This window comes from Emydura macquarii, unplaced genomic scaffold (genome assembly GCF_026122565.2).
Source record: "Emydura macquarii macquarii isolate MOO-44397 ecotype Brisbane River unplaced genomic scaffold, CSIRO-AGI_Emac_v2 contig_3450, whole genome shotgun sequence".
Taxonomy (NCBI): Eukaryota; Metazoa; Chordata; order Testudines; family Chelidae; genus Emydura; species Emydura macquarii.
The window spans coordinates 773,536-798,127 of record NW_027133587.1 but is presented as its reverse complement, the minus strand read 5'-3'; the positions used below and the strand labels follow the sequence as shown (position 1 = coordinate 798,127).

Sequence of the window (24,592 nt, the reverse complement as noted above, 5' to 3'; positions counted from 1 at the left end):
TTTCTTGGCTTAGCATGGTAGTTTGTCGCATGTGACCTTCATCCAGTCATTTCTAGTTTGCTTAGTTTGCGGCTTCCCCATCCAACATTTGTCCGCTCACAATGTGCACTGGGGCAGTCGGCATAGGAAAGCAGGCTAACACCTGTTTCAGTAATTTACTGTTCTTTTTAGCTAGGTTGGGAGGCAGAAAGAGATTTTATCCATTTGCAAATTATGAGAGATTCTTGCCCAGGGATTAACTATATACTCATTAAGGCATTTCAGTTTATATTCTTGGGAAGAGGAACTCCCAATTTTGGCTTGTCAGTGGGTCCTCAGACAACGTGATGTGAGCCATTCTCTTCGTGTCTTTATGTCCTATGAAGATCCTATTTTGGGACAACTGGAGGTGGATAGCATTTCTAATTTGAGGGCCAGAAGGAATCAGCAGTTTATTAATCATTCAAGGCATATCTGTACTATATATCCCTTATACCAGTCCTCCATGAGGTCTCAATGACTGCGTCAGCTGGTTCCTTAAGTACCTTACGGTGCATTTCATCAGGCTCTGCCGACTTGAATACATCTAAGTGACCTAATATCCTCTTTCCCTATTTTGTCTTGCGTTCCTTCCCTCTTGTTGTTGTTAATATTAATTGTGTAGACTCTCTGATCACCATTAACCATTGTAGTGAAGACCACCAAGGGTAGGTATTGTCATGGTATAGGCACACCCTGTCATGGGATGTCGGACTGTGGGGTTATCAAAATAGCTATTTGGTGGCCCAAGTAGCCTAGATCTAGGTGGCGTCCCTGCAGCTCAGGGCAGTATGGCCCAATGGCCAGAGTCAGTAAGGCTGTCCTTGCACTCCGGGCCACACAATCTAGTGCAGCATTTTTCATATGCAGCCACCAGAGGCTTTTCTTGTAGCCCAGAGTGTGGTTAACCCCTGCTGAACTGGTGCAGGATAGGTACGTCCTATCACAGGTATTAAATACCTCAGGATTTTTGATGTCGCCCGTCATTAGACCTCCTTCCCTACTAAGTGGAGGACTTACACTTTCCTTCTTTTTCTCTTGCTCCTAATGTATTTAAAGAGCCACTCCTTATTGCCTTTTATGTCTCTTGCTTGGTGTAGCACATTTTGTGACTAAACCTTTCTCAGTTTGTCCCTACAGGCTCTTGCTGTTCTTTTGTGCGCCTCTTTAGCAAAGCATCCGTTTTCCCACTTTTAAAAGCAAATCAGGCATGTTAGTCTGAGGCTCTCTGTGACATGTAGCACTGCTACCCAGCGGATATCTGGAGAGACTGGGAGATGGAGCCGTGCTGGAATCTCTTGAGTAGCACCAAGTTTTCTGATTATTACCGAAGAATGGCCATATTGGGTAAGACCAATGGTCCTTCTAGCCCAATATCCTGTCTTCTCACAATGGCCAGTGCCAGATGCTTCCCAAGGAATGAACAGAACATGGTAATTTCAAGTGATCCTTCCCTTGTTGTCCAGACCCAGCTTCTGGCAGTCGGAGGTTTAGGGACACCCAGAGCATGGGGTTGTGTCCCTGACCGCCTTGGCTATTAGCTGTTCTGAACCCAGTTATACTTTTGGCCTGCACAATGTCCCCAGCAATGACTTCCACAGGTTAACTGTGCCTTATGTGAAAGTACTTCCATTTGTTCGTTGTAAACTTGCTGCCTCTTCATTTCATAACATGACTCATAGTTCTAGTGTTCTGTGAAGGTGTATATATCTCATTCCTATTTACTTTCTCCATAGCATTCATGGCTTTATAGACTTGTATTAAATACCTTTCCCTTACTCATCTCTTTTCTAAGTTGAACTGTTCTTTTTTCCAACTCTAATGTTTGTTTGTTTTTTTTTTTGAGACAGGGTCATCAGAACTCCACACAGTATTAAAGATGTGGGTGTACCGTGGATATATATATTGGCACTATGATATTTTCTGGGTGTTTTTTTTTTTATCTATCTGTTTCCTAATAATTCCTAACATTTGGTTAGCTGTTTTGACTAACACTGTACATTGAACAAATGTTTTCAAAGAACTATCTACGATGACTCCAAGAACTTTCCTGAGTGGTAACAGCTAATTTAGATGCCATCATTTTGTATGTATAGCTGGGTTTTCCAATGTGTATTACTTTGCACTTATGAACACTGAATTCCATGAGCCATGCTGTTCCCCAGTCATCCAGCTTAGTAAGATATCTTTGTAACTCTTAACAGTCGTCTCTGGATTTCACTATCTTGACTAATGTTGTATCCTCTGGAAACTTTGCTCCTCACGGTCCACCCGCTTTTCTAGATGAGAAATTAACATGATGAACCGAAGGTCCTAGCACACATTGTTGGGGGACCTCGCTATATGTCTCTCTCCACAGAGGAAACTGAACATTTATTCTTACCCTTTTTTCCTTTTAATCTTTTAATCAGTTATTGATCCAGGAGAGGATTCTCTCTCATCCCATGACTGCCTAGTTTGCTAAGAGCCTTTAGTGAGGGACCTTGTCAAAGGCTTCATGAAAGTTCAAGTACACTAAATCCACTGGATCACCTTTGTCCACATGCTTGTTTATTCCCTCCAAGAATTCTAATAGATTGGTGAGGCATGATTTCCCTTTATAAAAGCCAAATTGACTGTTCCCAAACATATTGTGTTCATCTATGTGTCTGATAATTTATGTTAATTATTATAGTTTCAATGAGTTTCCCTGGTACTGGAAATTCAACTTACTGGCCTGTAATTGATTGAATCATCTCTGGAGCCTTTTTTTTTAATGCCATTACATTAGCGCCACCCTCCAGTCATCTGGTATGGAGGTTGATTTAAGTGACCGGTTACACACCACTTATTAGAAGCACTGCAATTTCATGTCTGAGTTCCTTCAGAAGTCTTGGATGAATACTATCTGATCCTGGTGACTGATTACTGTTCAATTTACCAGTTTGTTCCAAAACCTCCTCTATTGACACCTCAACCTGGGACAGTTCCTCAGATTTGTCACCTAACAAGAATGGCTCAAGTGTGGGAATCTCTCTCACATCCTCTGCAATGAAGACTGATGCAAAGAATTCATTTAACTTGTCTGCAAACGGCCTATCTTCCTTGAGTAGCCCTCTGCCATCTCAATCATCCAGTGGCCCCACAGATTCTTTAGCAGGCTTCCTTTTTCTAACACTTAAAACATATTGTATTTAGTTTTTTGCGGGGTTTTGTGTGTGTCATTAGCTACTTGCTCTTCAAATTCCTTCTTGGCCTGCTTTATTATGCTTTTACACTTGACTTGCCAGAGTTAATATTCCTTTCTAGTTTACTCACTAGGAGCCCACTTCCATTTTTAAAGGATGCCTTTTTGCCTCTAACTGCCTCTTTTACTCTGCTGTGTCGCTATATTGCCATTTTTGTGGTCCTCTTGCTGTTGCTTTTTTCTTTATTGTTGTCATTTGGGATATACATTTAGTTTGAGCCTTTATTCTGCATGTTAAAATAGTCTCCATGCAGTTTGCAGGCGTTCCACCCTTGTGATTGTTCCTTTTAATTTCCATGTAACTAGCTTCTTCCTCATTTTTGTGTCGTTCTCCTTTTTGAAGATAAATGCTATGGTGGTGGGGTTTTGTATTTTTCCCTACAAGGATGTGAAATTGATTTACATAATGGTCACTTTTACCAAGTGGTTCTGCTGTATTCACCTCTTGGACCACATCTGGGTTGCACTTAAGACCAAATTGAATATTACCTCTTCCCTCGTGCGTTCCAGGACACGTTGCTCCAAGAAGCCATGATTTAGTGCTTAGGCTTTGCTGCTGGATTATCAACATCTTTAGTTCTGCCGTGGCCTCTTCCAGAAGCATTCAAGCTGCCAGAAAGATGTGTGTCGATGTCTGTCTGGTGCTGTGTTCTGCTGTTGGGGCCAGAACCCACCAGAGGTTGTCACCGGGTTGCCCTCACTGGCCCGGTTGCTGGGGTCCTCCCTTGGGCTCTGTCTCCAGGGGAGGCCACAGCACCTTCCTACACAAGGGGAAATGGTTCACTTTCAGCAAGCAAGCAGTCGATTGTTCTAACCCTTAGGCAGGGTGAGCAAGCAGTTTAGCGCTCTGGCCCTCAGGCAGGGCGAGCGAGCAAGTCAGCAGTGGTTTCGCTCTCTGGAGTGGAAGAGAGCAGGAGGCTCTCTTCGGGGTGGCTAGGAAAGGGGGAGAGAAGGGAGACACAGGCCCATCTGTCTCCACTGCGTCCCAGCCCACGGCCCTAGCAGTGGCAAAAGTGGCTGCCACTGTGTCGGCGGGACTCCCGCCGCAACACACTGACTAGGCGTCAGATTCAGCCACAAGCTATGGCTGCCCCTGGGCTACTTCCTCCCCGCTGGCCCCAGTACCTGTCTCCTTGGTATCGTGGGGTTGACCCGTCAGTCCCTCCTCATCCACGGGCGGCAATGCGGGGCGCTCCTCTTTGGGGCAACTCCTCTAGGTCGTCTGGCGCGGTGAGGGGCTCGGCTTCTGGCAGCTCCTTCAGGGCCTGTCCCAACTCAGGGGGCTTGGTGGCCAGCAGCTCCTTCAGGTCCTGTCTGGCCTCGGGGGGTATCCTCCACCCAGGTTGCTCCGGGGCCTCTGCCCACTCCTGGGGCTCCGGTGACTCGGTCCAGTCCCAGGGTCCAGGTACCTCAGCCCAGTCTCTCTGGCCGGGTTGCTTGATCCAGCTCCGGGAAGGCCCTCCCCAGTCTCCAGGCCCGGGTGGGTCCGGGGTTGGTCGGTGGCTCTGCTCCGGCCTAGGCCTGTGCCAGCGGGGCAACTCGTCTGTCTCTGGTGGCAGTCTTCCCCCACTGAGCTCTGGGGCCATGCTTTTATACCTCCCTTTCCTGTGGGGGCTCCGCCCCGCTGCCACTGATTGGGCTGGCCGGGCGGTCCTATTGTGGCCCGGTTCCCTGGTTGCCGGGCAGACTTAGCGGCTGGGCCTGGTTTGCTCCACTCAGGCTGCTCGCGCTCTCTCTCGGGCTCTGTCTCCGGGGGAGGCCACAGCGCCTTCCTACAGGGGTGATGATGCCTCCCCACTTTTTTCCCCTGCCTGCTCCCACCCCTGCCAGACACTCATCACATCGGATGCCCAGGTCACTATCTGAGCTCCAGTGACACCCGCACAGTTTTTATTGGTGAGCAGCATGGGAGAGAGAGGAGAACTAGTGAGTGGGCAGCTGGGTAAATAGACTAAAGTTGGGAGGAGAAACATTGACTTGTCCTAGGTTACCCAGCCTGTAAGTGATACAGCTAGTACTAGAACCTGGTTCTGCTTTATCCCCATGCCACCGTATTGTTGCTTTGGGTACCATAGGTTTCTGCTACACTGGGATTCTAGGCACTGGTGCAAACCCTTAGCATAGACCAAATTTACACTAGTGCATAATGATTGGCAGTGGTACGCCCTATCCCAGTTTGAAGGCTTGTGGGGGCAGTAACTTCACAGGGGCCTGAGGCTTTTATGGTTACCTGTTGTCATTTTATATAGAATTTCAGCAGAATTGCTTAGTGCAAAATCATATCTTGTGCCATTGGGTCATTGTTGGTCCATTTATTTAATCCTATGGTTTATATGCCTAATTTATGCTAAATGCTTAAAATAATGTCTCAGAGGCTTGACCCTGTGGGCTTCTTGCATTACTGCTTTATACCTATGTCTTACTACATCTCATCTTTACACTTAAAAGCTAGCTGTGAACCTATAATTCAACCCATAGGGTTCAGCCTTAACTGAAGAGACAAACTCCTCTCTTCTTATGACCACCTGCGCTTACACCCCTAATTCCCTCTTGCACCCGTAATCGGCTCCCAATGAGATTTGTATGTGCAATTTATTTTCTTTCCAAATTAGTTTGATCACTTTCTGATTTCTCTGATCTACTCAGATTACATTTCTTAAAAGTGCCTTCAGAGAGATGGATTTTTCCCAGTTGCTTACAGTTCACCCTCAGATTTCTCGACAACCTCTTTCCTAGAATGGGTGGATTAAATAAAATGCTGTTGTTTTCAGGAGATGTTTTTCAGGAACCCTTAGTCAATTGATCACAAATTTGGTTCCCTAACCTTTCCCTGCACTCCTGAGAGGGACACTGAAGGCAGTCCAAGTAACTGTGTGGCTTTTAGAGCACTTTGAAGACTCAAGCTTTCCACTGAAAATTGTTCTGAATCTCAACTAGCGCAGACTATGCCGTCCCCTGTAATCATCCCTTCCAAGCCCGCCCTTCTCCCTAGTTATTGAATATTGATAGTGTGGAAGAAACAAAGCTTCACTCTGCATTTTAGTTGAGGCTCATCAGAGATCTGAGACTTTTATTATTATAAAAGCAGAAGCATATGCAAAGAGAGAGCCACTGACAGAGTTGTTTCTGGTCAGTAAAGGGTCTCCACCTTCAGGCAGATTTTAACATATATTTATAACAGTGTTAGAATCACAGCAGTCATTCTTCTTATCATTAGTCAAGGTTACAGACATAGGCAAACTTCAGTACAAGCATTATCAGCTAAGACAGTTGATATTTTTCAGCACTGTTTACATTCTTTTCTTCTGCACTGTCTCTCTCTGTTTTACCACCTCACTTTACCCATAAGACATACTTTTTCTTGACCAAAGTTTAAGGCCTAAGCATTTTACTTCAACAGTAGTAAATCTCCTGATTTCTCAGTGTGTTTTTTCTTTCATAATATCACGTTTACTGCCCCCCCACCCCCGTTTCTCCCCAGTTCTCAAAAATGGATATCAAATACCCTAAAAATTTGCTGCATTTTCTCTCTAGCCAATGGGAGGAATCCTTCTGTATCACTCATCTTCATGGGAGTTAAGAGCAGAACAACAGATTTTTTTGTCCTCCTTGACATCCCATAATAGTCAGTCTCAGGTTGATGGATCTTTCCTGCCAGGCAGGATATTACGTTCCTTGTTGCCGATCAGCACTTCCCATAGTGAAAGCCTCTCCCGTGTCTGGCGATCTGTATAGCCACGGAGGCTCATAATAAAACTAGTCAAATATGAACATGTGCAGCAATTCACATGCGTTCAATCAAGTCTAATCACTAAACACATTCTCCTCACTCTAGTACAGTACCTGTTTTAACAATGCTAACACAGGTGACCCAGACTGAATCCAGCTGTGTACTTGTCCTGTCCAATTGAGACAGGGAACTTTGACAAGAGCCAACACCTCACCTGCCAGTGTCGCAGTCTCCACCACGAGCATGAACTCATTTCAACTCCTGGCAGAACCACAGAAAGAAACGGGTTAGCTGAGGCAAGAACAGCCTGTCTCAGAGCCATGGGGTCGCCCTTGCCAAAAGTTATAACAAGGACTGGCACATGAAAGGAGACGCTCCCAAGAGAGATTGTCTAAAGTCTGGGGCATCAAACAACTTTGTAAACCTGTGACAGGTGCTGTGGGGAGAAGGACAGGGAGAATCCCCCAAAGTGATTCCTTTGATTCTGCTCTTCTCTGGCCTTCGGTTCAGAGACTTTGTTACTGGGAAGGTTTCACCATGTCTCTGAGGGATTCCTCCTGGTGGGAGGGGGCTATCCCTGGACTGTAATAATGTGCTGCACAGTGTGGCAGACCCTTGAATGTCCCTTTGCAGGGAAAAAGCCTGGGGGGAGTCAGTGTGTAGAATGGACAAAAGCCCCCGCTGAATTCTCTGAAATTCTTCTTTTCACCCTGGCAGGCTTCAGAATAATGTCTACTTCTTGCTTCAGATCGTCCCATCCTCCCAGGGGAAAGGAAATGACTGCACCGGACCTGACTCAGGTAAGGGATTATCAGGCAGCTGGGGGCGGGTTCTGCTTGCAGGGACAGGAGCAGTAAAAGTTTCAGAGATTGGGAGCTGCAGGAGGTAGCAGGAGGCATGATATAAATAGGGTGGAGAAAGGGAGGCGACAGGATGTGAGAAACCTGCTGGGACTTGTGTTATCTGGGGTCTAGTTTCAAGGAACAGGCTCATGGGGGTTGGGGGTAGAACTTCCCCTCTTTTGTGGAACAGAAAATAACCCTCCGGCCAGGGTGGGAAATCTTCCCAAACTCCCAGTGCTGGAGCCTGAATCTTCTGACGCTTCATTATTTACCATCCTCCCCCCGCAATCTTGGTGTCAGCTGCAATCTTTATCACTGGTGGTTTGATATTCTCCTCCAGTCATTGATAAGAATCTAGAAATAGGTCCACTCAACCATGGCTCCCCACTTACAAACTGTCAATTAGCCAATATTTAATCTATGCCATGTTTATTTTGTATCAGTCTAGTTATTTAATCAAAGTATTGTGCTGAACCAAGTCAAGTGCCTTGCAGAAGTCTGTCTATTATATCCATAATCAATATCTTTATCAACCAAACTTCTGATCTCATCCAATAAAGATATTCAGTTAGTTGGATAGTTCTCTAAACCTTTGATTGGTACTTATTATATTACCCTCCTTTAATTGTTTATTAATTAACTCCAGTATCAGCTGCTCCATTGTCTCGCCCAGTGTGAATGTCAGACAGACACTCTTGTAATTCGCTGGGTCATCACTTTTACACTTTTTAAATACTGATACAACAATAGCTTTATTCCAGTCTTCTGGAATTTCCCCAGTCTTCCAGGACCTATTGAAAATCAGCATTGACAGCCCAGCATGCTCGTCAACCAGGTCTTTTAAAACTTTTGGATTCAAGGTATCTGGATATGCTGATTTTAAAAAGGTCTAACTTTAATAGCTGTTGTTTAACACCCTTGTGAGTTATAATTGGAAGGGAAAGTGTTGTCATCATCATCATATCATATGACAACAACATCTGTGTGGTTCCCTCCCAACCCCCAAATCCAGGAGAGAGAAATGTATTGAACACTTTTACCACTTCTGCATAATTTTTGATAATTTTGTCATTTCCGTCTAGTAATGGACCAATACCGTTGTGAGGATTCATTTTGTATTTCATATACTTTTAAAGACTTCCTCCTTTTCCTTCTCTCTGCTGGCCATAGATTTCTCTGTGCTTCCCTTACCAATTTTCTACAATTCCAACCTTCAGCTGTATTGTCTTTCCTACTGACTTCCCCTTTCTGCCATATATTTTACTGGGAGGGTGTTGGGATTCCAACCAGGGGGCTGTCTCTGAACTGTGCTGTAGGCTCCATCTCATATATCAAGCTCTGGCTAGTAGATATGTGATAAATGTGAAGACCCTTCCTTCCTCTGTCAGCCAGGAGGGACAAAGGTTCTCTCCTTCTTCCCTCACCCTTATGCCTTCTGGCTGCTCTGACAAGGTGGGGATGGGACTCTGTTGACATGAGACCCCAGAACTTCCCTTTACCTGGCCCTGTTCTCATGTGAATAGTGGGGTTGTCACTGGGGTAGTAGGTGCTGAGTGGGGGATCCTTCCTCTTTCAGGGGCTGGTGATCTTTGAGGAGGTGGCTGTGTATTTCACCAAGGAGGAGTGGGCTCTGCTGGTCCCCGCTCAGAGAGCCCTCTACAGAGACGTCATGCAGGAGACCTATGAGAATGTGACCTCGTTAGGTAAGGAGTCCTGTCCCCTTGCTTATTACAAGCTGTGGGGTCTCTAACGAACCTGAGTAATAACTTTATACCTCTACACAGCATCCAAGTTTTGACAGGTTTCCTTGTCCCCATTTTTGACTCCTCTCACCCACTAATATAATATTTTGGACACGTGCTTTTTTGGTGCTGTCGGTCATGAAAAAAAAAAAGTCTTTATTTTTTAATGTTTAATCTCTCCTTACTTAATGTATTAAAATTAAATTAACGACTGTAGCTTCTGAGCCTTTTTCCTGATTTTATGTGGAAATAACGCAGTTCGTACAATTGTAAACTAAGTTGAGTAAATAGGTGTATGACTCATGCATGGCTTGTGTGACAGTCAGATGACCTCAGCTTTTGATAGGAGAGTGTATGATGTTGCCATTCAAGAGTCCGTGGGTGAAGGAAGAGCAGAGCAGTGGGAGGGGAGGAGAAGAGGGGAGTAGATATTAATGGGGTGCCAGGAGGTGGGGAGGGGTGTGTGGAGGATTAAGAAGAAGCAGGGAGGGATGGGGTAGTGAGACTGAGGAGGGAGCACACGAAGCTCCCAAGGTGCCAGGAGGTGTTGGCAGCTGAGAGTAGTGGGAAGAAGGGGAGGAGAGTGTGGAGGAAGGGCACTCAGGAAGAGGGCTGGGGGGTGGTCAGTGGGAGGGAGGAGACGTTTGGGGGTCTAGAGGTGGGGGGCATCCCAGACCTTTATCACGGCCTCCCTTCCCAGGCCTTGTTGCGTTAGAGCAGGGGTGGGGAACCTTTTTTATGTCAAGGGCCTGATGGTGGCCCTGGCGGCGGGGGAGAATTCGGCAGCGGGGGAAAATTCGGCGGCGGCGCGGTTTCACGGCGGCGGTGGGGTTCTGTGGGGGCGGGGGCAGTGCCCGCCGCCGAAGTCCCCCCGCTGCCGAAAAGGGACAAACCGCGGCAGGGTTTCGGCGGCAGGCACTGCCCCCCGCCTCCCGCCCACGGAACCCCGCCGCCGCCGTGAAACCGTGCCGCCGCCGAATTCCCCCTCCCCCCCCACTAGGTCCAGAACAAATAATTTTGCGGGCCTTATACGGCCCGTCGCGGGCCGGACCAAATCATTACAGCCCGTGGGCCGGACGTTCCCCACCCCTGCGTTAGAGCCTGCACTCCAGATTTATTTCTGTTCAGTTTCACTTTTTTACGTTTTTCTCTAAGTATTATTATTTTAACTCTTGATCTCCCTCCACCGCTCATTACCCTCCACTTCTCCTCCTCATCTCTGTGCACAGCGACCCTGGCCAACAATCCTGAGTTCTTGCTACATTCTCCTCTCCCATAGCAGGGCCACTGCTCAGGCGCCAATGGGCACTTTGCTGATGGTGACACAGGGTGGTAGTGTAGTTTGTACAACTATTATATCTACAAGATTATGTCTTGGGGTACAACTTGCTCTTGTCTGTGGCTACTCAAAGTTAATTGAGAAGCTGTAATTTGGTGAAGCACACACAGAAACTTCATTTCATACAGACAGCTATCATTGAAATCATAGGCAAGGATCAATATGCATCATGGTAGGACTAAGAAGGATAGTAAAGAAGGTCCTGCATTGTTATCTTGCATTGTGCATACTGACAACTTATGAACACCATTGGAAACAAAGATTGATGGGAAAGTGAGCCCGTCAGAAGGGAGGGCCTGATTCATTTTACAGTGTCACAGAGACCTGAAAAAATGGGAACTGGGTGAAGTATTTTTTTTCTTTTTTGAGTAGTGTCCCTATGGGACCTCCACTGTACGTGTTTCTGCATCCTTGGCTGCGGATTGGAGATCTTTGATAGCAGTCCATCCCACCCACGCTTGTGCTGCTTCCCAGTTGTCAACAGGCTAGCTGGCATGTGAAGGCAATCCCTCCTCAATTCCTTCTCAGCCATCCCTGGCTAGAGAGTGTCCATTCTTAGGTTAACTCTCGGAATTGCTCATTTTAGCTTCTTTTGAAGCTCCTATTTCTTTCTTTGCTTCATTTATATTTTATTTTGGCCGTTGCCCAAAAAACACAAGAGAAAAACACTTTGTCTTCCATTGACCCCCTGTGATCCCCTCTGAACAAGGATATCCCCGGCTTCCCGGGCTTCAAGAGTACTTCAGTTGCAAGGAATCTATCCCAGTGACTGATGGACACTCCCAGTACGTTCACTGTCTGGAAGAGAAGCATATTCTACAGAAGTGCAGCTTGTGTCAGCCACTGAAACCCAGATCCAGGAATGACGGAGAATTGGGGCTCAAACTCCTACTCATGGAGTCAGTCCTTTGACCTTCAGAATCCTGGCAGGATCCCTCCCCGCACCTCTCCTCTTGGAAGGGAGGTGAGCTCAGAGAGACCTCTATGAGCCATTCACGTAAGGCCGCTAAGAAGAGGCTGGGGAATCCCCACAGTGAGCCCCAATCGAGCCAAAAACCATCCCCAGCTCGCTCACTATCATCGGTACTGACAGCAGCAATGCCGTCTTAATCTGGTATCTAGGGCACATGCGGTATCAAACTGACAAGGCAAGTTAGAATGCCTGAAGACCTGATGGATGCAGGCAAAGTAACATTGGTGCCATGGGAGCGTGGCCTTCCTCAGGGAATGCACCATCAGCACGGTCATTAATCAGTATCACCGACAATACGCCAGGCACTGACGGACTCTGCTATCAGGTCCACATCTCACAGACTGTCGGAACAAGTCTCTTGGCACTGATCATGCTCGCTGGTCTCCAGCTGAGATACAGTTCCCTCCCTTCTGTTGATCAAAGACACACACAAGGGTCATGAGGGATCCATGACCGTATGTCAGAGGTTAAGCCTTAGGGGGAAAACATAGAAAACAAGAAAAGGATCTAAATGCCTATTTAAACTTCCTGTAGCACACCGTCCCCCATCAGTCCTCATGGGAGTTCCTGAGAGCTTCCAAAGGCTTTTAAACGCTTACCTAAAGGGTTACTTCTTGGTTATCAGGTCATGTCAGTTTGTAGCCCAAAGAGATGACCCCTCCCCTCCACTCAGCTGAAACTCAGCTGTTTGTCCCTAAAAAGTCTGAAAGAGGTAAAAAACAGTTGTGACCTTCTCGGTGCCTAGGGTAGCCCACTTGAAAATGCCAAGCTCAAGGCAGGCTCCAAATGTTAGAGCAGATTCTCCCAGCACTGGGGGCTGATACTGCAATTCACCAACCAGTCACAAACAGTGCTTATGATTCCCCACACTGGTTATCAAAAACTAAAACCAAGAAGTTATACAGCTCCCTTTATTACATTTCACTCCCTCTTCCCCAATTAGCAACCAGGTCCAGTAAATAGAGAAGTTATTAAACTCTGTTCCCTTACCCAAAAAGGCTCTCCTGATCCGCAAAGGGTCAGCCACATCGTTAGATCAATATACGTTTGGATCTTACCCAAAATGTCATGCTGCCAGCCAATCCTTTAGTGACTAAAACTAAAAGTGTAGTATAAAAGGAAAGAAACAAACCAGGTGAGAGGTTTTATGATTAAAGCAATCAGATATATACAGATGACTTCAAATTCCATATCTATCAGATTCTCAGCAGAATTGTGGCGTTTGCAGGCTTCTACAGTCCCTCTGGTAAACATCCAGTACATGGAAGGGTCTGAGTCCTTTGTTTCACAGCTTCAGCTGTAAATGAGCTGATCCAGAGATAGGAAGCAGGATTGAAGACATGATGGACTTGGTGAAGCTGCATTTTATAATCTCTGGTCTGCCATGTGACTTGTTTCAAACACAAGGCCACAGCGCATGGGCCAGGAAAAGCTCTTACAGTCCCCCTGACCACAGGCATGTGTCTGCATGGCCTGATGGCACATAGGTGTAGCTCCTGGGTTCTTCCAGGGGATTCATTGTACCTCCGAGTTCCCTTGATGGGCTATTAAGCAGGGTTAGTGCTGCTACTCTGCTGGCGGGAGTGTCACTCAGAAACTGGCACAAGTTCAAATACAAATATACCATGCATATTTAGAACTTACAATACGACACTGGGACATACATATAAATGTGCTGATTAATCCCAGCACATTCTAACCTTTCCAACAGTACCTGCCATGGCATAGCTCGTGTTAGGGCTCCCCCGCCCCATCCCCTCTCAGGTCCCAGACACAATTCACTGGAAAGCAACAGTCGAGAGTCCAATCTGCAGGCTATCGGTGATGGGTTTATTGGGGCTGAATGAGCAAGCATAAAACTATAGCCCTTCAGCCCAGTCTGGCTTCCTTTTCCATAACTGTATCCCTAAGCCCTTCACACCAGTCAGGCTTCTCTCTGTATGCCGATAGTTTCTTCCCACCTGCCCTTAACCATAGCTCTGTAGGCTGACAGAGCTCCCTCCTTCTTGATAGCCTTAATTATACCTATAGTCCCTCCCTCTCCCCCTTCCCGGTACCACCCCTTCCAATACATGGTCATGTTCCGTTTTCAGGGGCCTGGGTCTGAGGGCTTTAGTGCAACCCCTTTTCTACCTCATGGGGGGGGGGGGTTATGGAGTGGGGTTACAGCTTGGCCCTGTAGTGTTTCTTTCTCACACTTCCCTTCACCCCCCCTTGCAACTTCCCCGCCGGTTGCCTGGCCTTGCTCTGTTGTCTGTCTTGAAGAGAAGTCAGAGCTTTCCTTTGTGCATTCGTATATCCAACCCCCACTAGGCCTCGAAATATTTTAACGACATCCCTTCTCTTTCTCACAGTAATAAAGAAAACCCATCTGGTTATGGGTAGGCAATAGGCACGCACTAAGTCTTTGTTCTTTGCTTACATGTGTAGCTTAAAGACCTTCACTTTCAGGCAGGCAAGCAGGTTCCAAAAGTAGGCCCAGATACCATCTCAGGCGGACACCCAGGCCTAAATACTTGTACAAATCTGAATTATATACTCCTATCCTAACATTTTGTACAAATTAGTGTAAATTTGCAATATTGATCTCAATAATATTATAAATGGTCACCCCCTAATCCAGACAGTGTCACACCAGTCACTGCCCCTTTCTGCATGGGGCAAAGCTTTGGATATCTGTTTAACCAGCCTTGGGATCCAGCATGAATCACCCCTTAGTGCCCCCAGTGCCCCTGATGTCATCTGGCCCATCTCAATATAATAATATTTGACGTATTCCTGCCTTCCAGGGCTGGCTCAGACACACAGATAACAGTCATAACTAGGGGCAGTGTTTTCCGGCAATGGAAACAGAGGAATTTCAGATTTTCAAAGCTGTATATTTTGGGTATGCATTATGTAGGAGAGTAAAGAGTTAAAAGCTGGACAAGTGGTCAGGCCTAAATTACAGGGAACGGAGTCAAGGCACGGGCAAATCTTGTTTCTGTTAATTGCTGTGTATTTTAGTTAGAGTCTGTTCTCTCTTCGAGTGATTGCTCATATGCATTCCAATGTAGGTGTGTGCGCGCCCCGTGCATAGATTCCCGGAACTTTTTTCCCTAGCAAGCCCCGCATGGCCAGCTCAGGTGCCCCCTGGAGTGCCGCGCTCATGTCGCGGTATAAAGGGCGCTGCTGGCTGCGCGGGTCCCCAGTTCCTTCTTTCCGCCTGTGACGGTTGCTGGAACTATCGCCTCTTGCTGTGTGCAAGTAGCTCATTCCCTAGTTGTTTGACTGTTTTCAAAGTTTCTTGTTATAGTAGTAGTTATAGAGTTCGTTAGTTTATAGTTGTAGTGATAAGTTAGAACCCCGGACGGGGTCCTCTTCTACTGGGAGTCATGCCGGGGTCCACAGGCTTTAAGAACTGTGTCTTGTGTACTAAAGCCTTTCCTATTAGTGACCCGCATGACCGCTGTCTCCGGTGCCTTGGAGAAGAACACCGTCGAGACAAATGTAAGATTTGTAAGTCCTTTAAGCCTCGGACCCAGAAAGAACGAGACGCGAGGCTAAAGGCGATTCTAATGGAGTCGGCGCTCCGTCCAGCTTCCGAGCCGTCCCGGTCTCCGTCGGCACCGAGTGTGTCGTCGGTGCGGAGCGCCCCCCCACCGGCACCGCTTTCGGCACCGCCGCGGGCCTCTAAAGTGGCCAAGAAGACGGCACGGCCTTCGACCGCACCCAAGATCTCCCTCCGGCCCGCGCAGGGTGGAGGGAGTATGGAGACGCCCCAGCCAAGCACCGTTGAGATTACTCCAGCACCGGGGTCTCCGCGCGGGCTGCCTCCCCCGACTCCTGGTAGTGGGGGAGTGCACCTGCAAGGGCCGTCGACGCCGGAGGCGTTTACTGCGGCACGAGCCCTCATGGCCTTGCCCACGCCTCCGTCCCCCCCTCGGCCGAGGGACAAGGGACCCGCGTCTCGGGGCAAACCCGCGCTGGGTGGTCCCGGTGGTTGGAGACGCTCCCAATCTAAGTCTCCTGCCAGACGGTCACGGAGGGTGGAGAGCGTCGGCTCCCCTCCGAGCTCCGATTCCAGGTCATCGAGCGACTCGGCACCGCGGCACCATGGGCGGTCCCGAGTCCGTCGCCGCAGATCCAGCTCCGATTTGAGCGGGGACCGGGATTCGGGCTCACGATCTACGGTGCGGAGCCCGTCCCGGCACCGATCGAGGTCACTGTCGGTCGTTTCGAGAGGCAGCGACTCACATCTGGCGGCACCGCTGATCCCGGCACCGACGCCTGCTTCGGCACTGTTGCCGGCTCCGGCACCGGTGCAACCGGCACCGATGATGGCACCGTTGCAGCCGGCACCGATGATGGCACCGTTGCAACCGGCACCGGTGATGGCACCAGCACCGAACTCGGGACGGCTGGACTCCCCTCAGCGTCACCATCGTCGGCACCGCTCTCGGTCTCGAGGGGGCAAGCGGCATCGCAAGTCCTCTTGCCGCAGGGGCAGATCGGGTGCGTCGTCGTCGTCGTCCCCGTCCTCCTCTCATCGCCGGCACCGCAGACGTCGGCACCGGTCCACGTCGTCCTCATCGGACCGCTCCACGCGTCGGCGACATAAGCGACGCACGGGGGGCTCTGGTGACATGAAGGCGGTGCGGCTGCATCAGCCTTCCCTGCAGGCCGCGGAGTGGGCCCAGGGACCTTGGCAGTGGCCGTATTGGGGACCCTGGAATGCCTCTATGCCCCAGGGCTCGGTGTCACTACACTCAGTGGTGGCCCCCCCAGCCCCCCCCCGGCCCCTAAGGTTCATGAGCAGGGTTCGGAGGACTCGGACCCTGGGGAGGGACCCTCTTCCGCACCCCTACCCTTCTCTTCCTCATCGTCACCGGATGAGGCAGCAGCAAGGGACCGTAAAGGGCCCCTGTTTGACTTCAGGGCCCACCAAGACCTCCTCAAGAGGGCTGCTGAGAACTTGGGCATGGAGTTTAAGCTCATGTCTGAGGAGGAGGACTCCCTCTTTGGGCCCTCGGGCTCCCTGGGACCCTCCCGGGCGACCTTGCCAGTGCATGACAATGTCATGAAGATAGCGAGGAAGCTTTGGCAGACCCCTTCCTCCCTGCCCTCCACCTCCAAGGGGGTGGAACGAAAATATTATGTCCCCAAGGAACTTTTCGAATTTTTGTACAGCCACCCTGCGCCCAGTTCTCTGGTGGTCGATGCGGCCAACCAGAGGGACCGTCAGGGGGGTCAGGGTAGCACCCCTAAGGACAAGGAGGGCCGTAAGCTGGACTTGTTCGGGAGGAAGATCTACTCTACTGCGGCGCTGCAGTTTAGAGTAGCGAACCACCAGGCCCTGTTTGGGAAGTACAATAAGAACCTGTGGGCCTCGATGCAGAGGTTTGCTTCCCAGCTGCCCCCTGACCAGGAGGCAGATTTTTCCACGGTTCTGCATGAGGGATCTGCGGTGGCTACCGCTGCGCTGCAGGCGGCTAGCGACGCGGCGGACACAGCCAGTAGGACAATGGCCTCGGCGGTGGTGATGCGCCGCTGCTCGTGGCTTCAAGCCTCTGGCCTCACTCAAGAGGTTCAGCAGGCTATCCAGGACTTGCTGTTTGATGGCTTGGGTCTGTTCTCGGAAAAGACAGACGACAAGCTCCACGCCCTCAAGGACTCTCGGGCCACCCTGAAGTCTTTGGGATTGTATACTCCTCAGGCCTCCAGGCAGCAGTCCAGACCGCAGGCCCCAGGGCAACCACCGCCCCCGCCCAGGCCGGCTCCTCGACCACCCCAGCAGAGGAGGGGTCGTGAGCGCTACCGCGGTCCCAGCAGGGGAGGCCGCCAGGGGTCCTCTGCGAGGGGCCAGCAGGGGCCTGCAAAAGGGGGTAATCAGGCTAATAAACGTTTTTGACCCAGAGCAGGAGGGTAGTACTCTTCCTTCTCTCTGGGATCCTGGTCGGCCGTTTGGGGACAGGCTTCGCCCTTTCCTTTCAGAATGGGAAGCCATCACTACGGACCGCTGGGTCCTGGAGGTGATTGCTAAGGGGTACGCCCTCCAGCTTACAACCTCCCCTCCCAACACCCCCCAAGGCTGTCCCCCATTGGGGATCTGGCCTCGGTTCAACTCCTGGTGCAGGAGATTGGGTCGCTCCTCACGTTGGGGGCAGTGGAGGAAGTCCCACTGGCCGAGGAGGGCAGGGGCTTTTATTCTAAGTATTTCTTAATCCCCAAGGCGAAGGGAGGCCTTAGGCCCATTCTGGACCTCCGTGGCCTAAATAGGTATATTAGGCGAGTTAAGTTTCGTATGGTCTCTCTCGCCACAATCATTCCGGTCCTTGACCCAGGGGATTGGTATGCCGCCCTTGACTTGAAGGATGCATACTTCCACATCTCAATATTACCGGCCCATAGGCGGTTTTTGAGGTTTGTGGTAGCGGGACGCCATTATCAGTTTCGGTCCCTACCCTTTGGGCTCTCCTCAGCACCTGGGGTTTTTACTAAGTGCATGGCTGTGGTGGTAGCCCACCTGCGCCGTAAAGGTGTTCAAGTCTTCCCCTACCTGGATGACTGGTTAATCAGGGGAGGTCGAGTGCCCATGTGAGACATAGTCTGTTCCTCACACGCGACTTGTGTGATAGACTGGGGCTGATTATCAATGAGCAAAAGTCCACACTCACTCCGGTACAATGTATTGAGTTTATTGGAGCCAGGCTAGATGCAGTACAAGCCAGAGCCTTCCTGCCTCAAGCAAGATTTGAGGCGATGGCAGCCATAATATCGGATCTCCACTTGTCCCCCATGACAACAGCCAGGCACTGCCTGCAGCTGTTGGGACATATGGCGGCTTCTACATATGTAGTGAGACTGGCCCGATTGAGGCTTAGACCTCTCCAGGCGTGGTTGACTTCGGTGTATGTACCACACAGGCATTCTCTAACTAGAGTGGTCCTGGTTCCCCCACAGGTGCTGTCGTCCCTCGATTGGTGGAGGGACCCCAGGGAAGTGATGATGGGCGTCCCCTTCAGAGAGTCCGCCCCATCTGTGACGCTCATCACAGACGCATCCGATCGGGGTTGGGGATCCCACATTTCTCACGATCAGGGCACCCAAGGGCTTTGGTCTCTGGAGGAAAGAGCTCTGCACATCAATGTGCGCGAGCTCAGAGCGGTCCGGTTGGCCTGCAAGGCCTTCCTCTCCTTCCTCAGGGGCAGAGTGGTCCAAGTCCTTACGGACAATACGGCAGCCATGTTCTACATGAACAGGCAGGGGGGCACGCTCCTCGGCACTTTGCCAGGAAGCCATTCACCTCTGGAACTTCGCGGTGAGACACGGTTTTCATTTATCTGCCTCTCACCTCCCGGGGGTACGAAACAGCGAGGCGGACCGCCTCAGCAGAATTTTTTCTCCCCGCCACGAATGGTCCTTACACCAGGACATAGTGGCTTCCCTTTTCCAACGGTGGGGTACTCCCCGTCTGGACCTGTTCACTACAGCGGAGAACAGGAAATGCCCGAGGTTTTGCTCGCTCAGGGGTCGCGAGCCGGGCTCTCTGTCCGATGCCTTTTTGGTTCCCTGGACAGGGGAGTTAATGTATGTTTTTCCCCCTGTCCCGCTCCTGCCCCAAGTCCTCCTAAAAATCAAGAGGGACAGGGCGGACGTTATCCTGATTGCCCCAGCATGGCCGAGGCAGCATTGGTACAGCATGCTGCTCGACCTCTCCATCACCGAACCGATTCCGCTACCCAGACGGTGCGACCTGATCTCCCAGGACCATGGGAGATTGTTGCACCCGACCTGGCCTCCCTCCACCTCACCGCCTGGAGACTTTGTGGCTGACGGAGGGAGAGAGAGCCTGTTCCATGCAGGTTCAACAGGTCCTCCTGGGCAGCAGGAAGCCGTCCACGCAAGTAACATACAAAGCTAAGTGGCGGAGGTTTTCGGGGTGGGCAGAAGCGAGAGGGTTACACCCTAGCATCTCCCCTATTCAGGCCATCTTGGAGTACTTACTGCAGCTTAAACTGCAGGGCCTGGCTTTGGCCTCCCTCAAGGTCCACCTAGCAGCCATCTCGGCCTTCCACCAACCCATGGAGGGCCGCTCCCTGTTTTCTCACCCTATGTCGGTGAGGTTCCTTAAGGGGGTGGAGAGGACTTTCCCTCAGGTGCGGGACCTGGTGCCACCCTGGGACCTCAACTTGGTCCTTAACGGGCTGATGGGTCACCCATTCGAGCCCTTGGCTACATGCTCCCTTCTACTCTTGTCATGGAAGGTGGCCTTCCTAGTGGCTATCACCTCGGCCAGAAGGGTCTCCGAACTGAGGGCGTTAACCTCGGAGCCCCCCTACACGGTTTTTTATAAGGATAAGGTCCAGCTGAGGCCTCACCCGGCTTTTATGCCTAAGGTGGTGTCTCAGTTCCACTGTAACCAGGACATTTTCCTTCCTGTGTTCTTTCCAAAACCCCATGGGTCGGAGGAGGAAAGGAGGGGACATTCGCTGGACGTCAGGCGAGCCTTGGCCTTCTATCTCGAGAGGACCAAGCCTTTCCGGAAGTCGACACAGCTCTTCGTAGCTGTGGCGGATAGGATGAAGGGCTTGCCTGTCTCCACCCAGCGCATCTCCAAGTGGATTACTGCCTGCATTAAAGCATGCTATGAGCAGGCAGGAGTACCCCTCCCAGGGCCGGTGAGAGCGCACTCCACTAGGGCCCAGGCCTCTTCCGCAGCCTTTCTAGAGAGGGTTCCCCTGCAGGACATCTGCAGGGCAGTGACCTGGTCATCAGTCCATACGTTCACGTCGCATTACGCCATCGTGGAACAAGCGAGGGAAGACGCAGGGTTCGGCAGAGCCGTGCTGTCTAGAGCAGGTCACCGATAACTCCTACCCTCCTCCAAGGTACGGCTACGCAATCACCTACATTGGAATGCATATGAGCAATCACTCGAAGAGAGAAAACAAGGTTACTTACCAGTAACTGTTGTTCTTCGAGATGTGTTGCTCATATCCATTCCAAACCCACCCCCCGTCCCCACTGTCGGAGTTGGCAGAAAGAAGGGACTGGGGACCCGCGCAGCCAGCAGCGCCCTTTATACCGCGACATGAGCGCGGCACTCCAGGGGGTGCCTGAGCTGGCCATGCGGGGCTTGCTAGGGAAAAAAGTTCCGGGAATCTGTGCACGGGGCGCGCACACACCTACATTGGAATGGATATGAGCAACACATCTCGAAGAACAACAGTTACTGGTAAGTAACCTTGTTTTACATCCCTTCTCCTCCTCCCTTCCTGCCCATCTGTGCAGAGAATGAGTCTATTGCTAATCCTGTGCAAGGCTTTTTGGTGGGAAGAAAGCATTATCTTCCTTCTCCCCCTGGCATGCCTTTACTTCAAAGAATGTTAGTGTAAAATTTATAGGTTTTTAGGTGATGTGACTGACCTCTGTATGGTAATCCTGTAAACAACACACGGGGGTGGGTATAATTATATTCATTTATGTACTTGTTAATATTCATTTTATAGATGTCAATGTAACCAAATAAGGGTCTATGGGGAGTTGCTGGAAATACTGTTCTGTCTCCCCAATCCACTCCTGGGACAACCTGTTAGAAATAACCAAACACATTATGTATATTTTTGAATTAATATATTGACAAACATGAGCGATACGTGATTCTTTACAGCATGAAAGTGCACCGGCAGGGAGGGGACCTTTAGCTACTAAGGTAATGAACAAGATTAATAATAATTATAACCATCCTGCTGCTTTGAGCCAAGGGAGCTGGCCTTGGGATGTTACTGCTTAAAAATGAGCTGGGGTTAAAATCATGGAATATTCTTTGTGCTGAGTATCCCACACATTCCACTGATCTCTCTTCTTTTCTTTGCCTTGAGCAGGGTTTCTGGTTTCCAAAGCTGAGGTGATCTCCCAGCTGGAAAGAGAGAAAGAGCCATGGATCCCTGATCTTCAGGGTTCTGTGAAAAAGGTGCTCCTGAGAGATGCCTACACAGGTGAGGAATTGGTTAAACTCACTCAAAAACTGTCTGTGAAGGCAGGAATCATTTGGGATGTCCTAGGAAGACTTTGTGAGCTCTCTGAGTTCAGGATTCTTCTCAGCAGGTGTGCAATCATTATGGCAGCTGTCACTCATGTTTCCCACCTATCCTGACTGACCACTGGCAGCAGGTCCCTCCCCAATCTCGCTTCTCCCTGAGAGTTCTGCTGAGATGTGGCCCCAGAAATGATCCCATCCCCTCTTTCTTCTGGGGGAGGGTCTTGGGGAAAATCAGCTCCTGATACATTGGATCTCTCCAGCACATATTTTGGTTTGTTCACACTTTTTTTGAATTCCCCTCTCTGAGATTTTGTTTCTCTCTGGCACAGGGAGTGACCTATGTCTTTATTCTCTCTCTGTCCCATCAGGTGATGCAATGATGAGTGAGAAAAATCAGGATTATCTTCAGGGGGAAGACGGTGAGCAGGTAGAACAACATGGGATGTTATCAGGAAGATGCAACAGGAATGTCTCCAGGAATTGTGCATTCCCAGAAAGAACAAAAGCCTGTGAGAGTCAGCATAGGCCAGAGGAAAACATCAGTAATCACTCACACCTTGTTAGAAAAGGAAGAATCAACTTGAGGGAGAGACACAACATGTGCCCTGAGCGTGGGAGAAGCGTCAATGGGAGCTCAGCCCTTATCACACATCAGAGAATCCACAGAGCCAAGAGCCCTTACGTGTGTTCTGAGTGCAGCAAAAGCTTCAGCTGTAGTTCAGCCCTCATGACACATCAGAGAATCCACACAGGAGAGACACCCTACATGTGCTCTGAGTGTGGGAAAAGCTTCAGGCAGAGTGCAATGCTTGTTAGACATCAGAGAATCCACACTGGGGAGACACCGTACACATGCACTGAGTGTGGCAAAAGGTTCAGTCAGAGCTCAGTCCTTACCAGACACCTGAAAATCCACACTGGAGAGAGACCCTATACGTGCCCCGAGTGTGGGAAAAGTTTCAGTGAGAGCGCAAGCCTTATTCGGCATGGGAGAATCCACATTGGAGAGAAACCCTACACATGTGCTGAATGTGGGAAATGCTTCAATCAGAGCTCGGTCCTGACCGCACATCAGAGAATCCACACTGGCGAGACACCCTACACATGTGCTGAATGCGGTAAAAGTTTCCGCTCTAGTTCAATTCTCGTCACGCATAGGAGAATCCACACTGGAGAGAGACCTTACACATGCTCTGAGTGTGGGAAAAGCTTCATTCAGAGGTCACACCTTATCACACATCAGATAATCCACAGGGGAGAGAAACCCTACACATGCCCTGAGTGTGGGAAAAGCTTCAATCAGAGCTCACACCTTATCACACACCAGAAAATTCACACTAGAGACACACCCTACACTTGCCCTGAGTGTGGGAGATGTTTCGGTCAAAGCTCACATCTTACTAGGCACTGGAGAACCCACACTGGAGCAAGACCTTACTCATGTTCTGAGTGCAGGAAAAGCTTCAGCTTTAGTTCAGCCCTCATCGCACATCAGATAATCCACACGGTAGAGAAACCCTACCCTTGCCCAGAGTGTGGGAAAAGCTTCAGTCAGAAGACATGTCTTAGTACACATCAGAAAATCCATGTGGGAGAGGACTGTAATAATTGATTTGAGTAGAACTGCCCAAGATGCATTTCTTTTTTTTTTTTAAATTATATTTGCTATTTCTGATACAGTGAGCTTTGCACCCATCTGCACCATGGCCTCTGAGCTCCCCCAGATCAGTTGCCTGTGTCTTGCTTTTGGACCTCACCCTTCTTTGGGGTCCATCCTGTGATCTTTTCTATCAACTCCTTTCCCTTTTGAGTTAGGAGAGTGTGTGTCCCTCCTGCCAGGAATGTTCATCAGCCCCAGGTGGGGGAGAGGTTTGATCTCAACAAGCTACACTGCAGCAAAAACTACCTGTGCCTTATATCCACTAGGACTGAACACAGAGTTAGTTGCTGAAGCTAGTGATCTAGGTGTAAAAACATAACTATAGTGGCTGTGCAGATATAACTCTGGTACAGTGCTTGGCATAAGATTTCCCCATCCCCTGACCTAGACTCCATCACTTTTCCTATGCAAAACAAAGTGTGAGCGTCTCCGTTACATGGGTCCCACAATTCAAAGCAATTGTTAGTCATCAAGTTACCCCTTTGGGTACAAATTGTCTCCTTCCCTGTTGCTCACACGTTGTTTCAGGTTGTGCTTTTTTCTTTTTTTTACCATTTTCCTCAGTTAAAATATATGGAACTATAACAAAGAGCAGGAAGGGGGTACAAAGAATTTCATTCCTCCCTCAGTCACATCAGAAGAAGATAGGGTGAGTCAGAGGAATTCCCTCCTTCCCCATCGCCATCTCAATTCCCCCTCAGCCCAGCAAGGTTAGTTTCTGTGTCAGCCACAAGAGAGTTTATCCTCCTCATACACTATCTCTCCACCTCCCAGAGTGATGCCCTGTTCCCTGCTTTCTGTGCTAGGTATCACACTTTGATTCTCAGTCAGCCTTATTGAGGCTGGAGTGTCAAAGAGCGGCAGGGGAAATTTGAATGGATCCCAAACACAGAGTAATTGTTCTGTGCTTCAGTCCCCGTTTCTATATATTGGCAAAGCTGCTTTTGATCTTTTTCCTGCTGAGCCGGGAGTATTATTTGCAGATGGGAGGGCTGGCTGTTTTTTCCTGTTACAATGATGTGAAATGTCTTGTAAATA

General features: G+C 49.5%; 1 pseudogene; it reads left to right on the top strand.

The window, feature by feature from the left end:
- The window catches only part of LOC137144292 (zinc finger protein 850-like), a 275,276-nt pseudogene that overhangs the window by 7,728 nt on the left and 242,956 nt on the right, over positions 1-24,592 (top strand).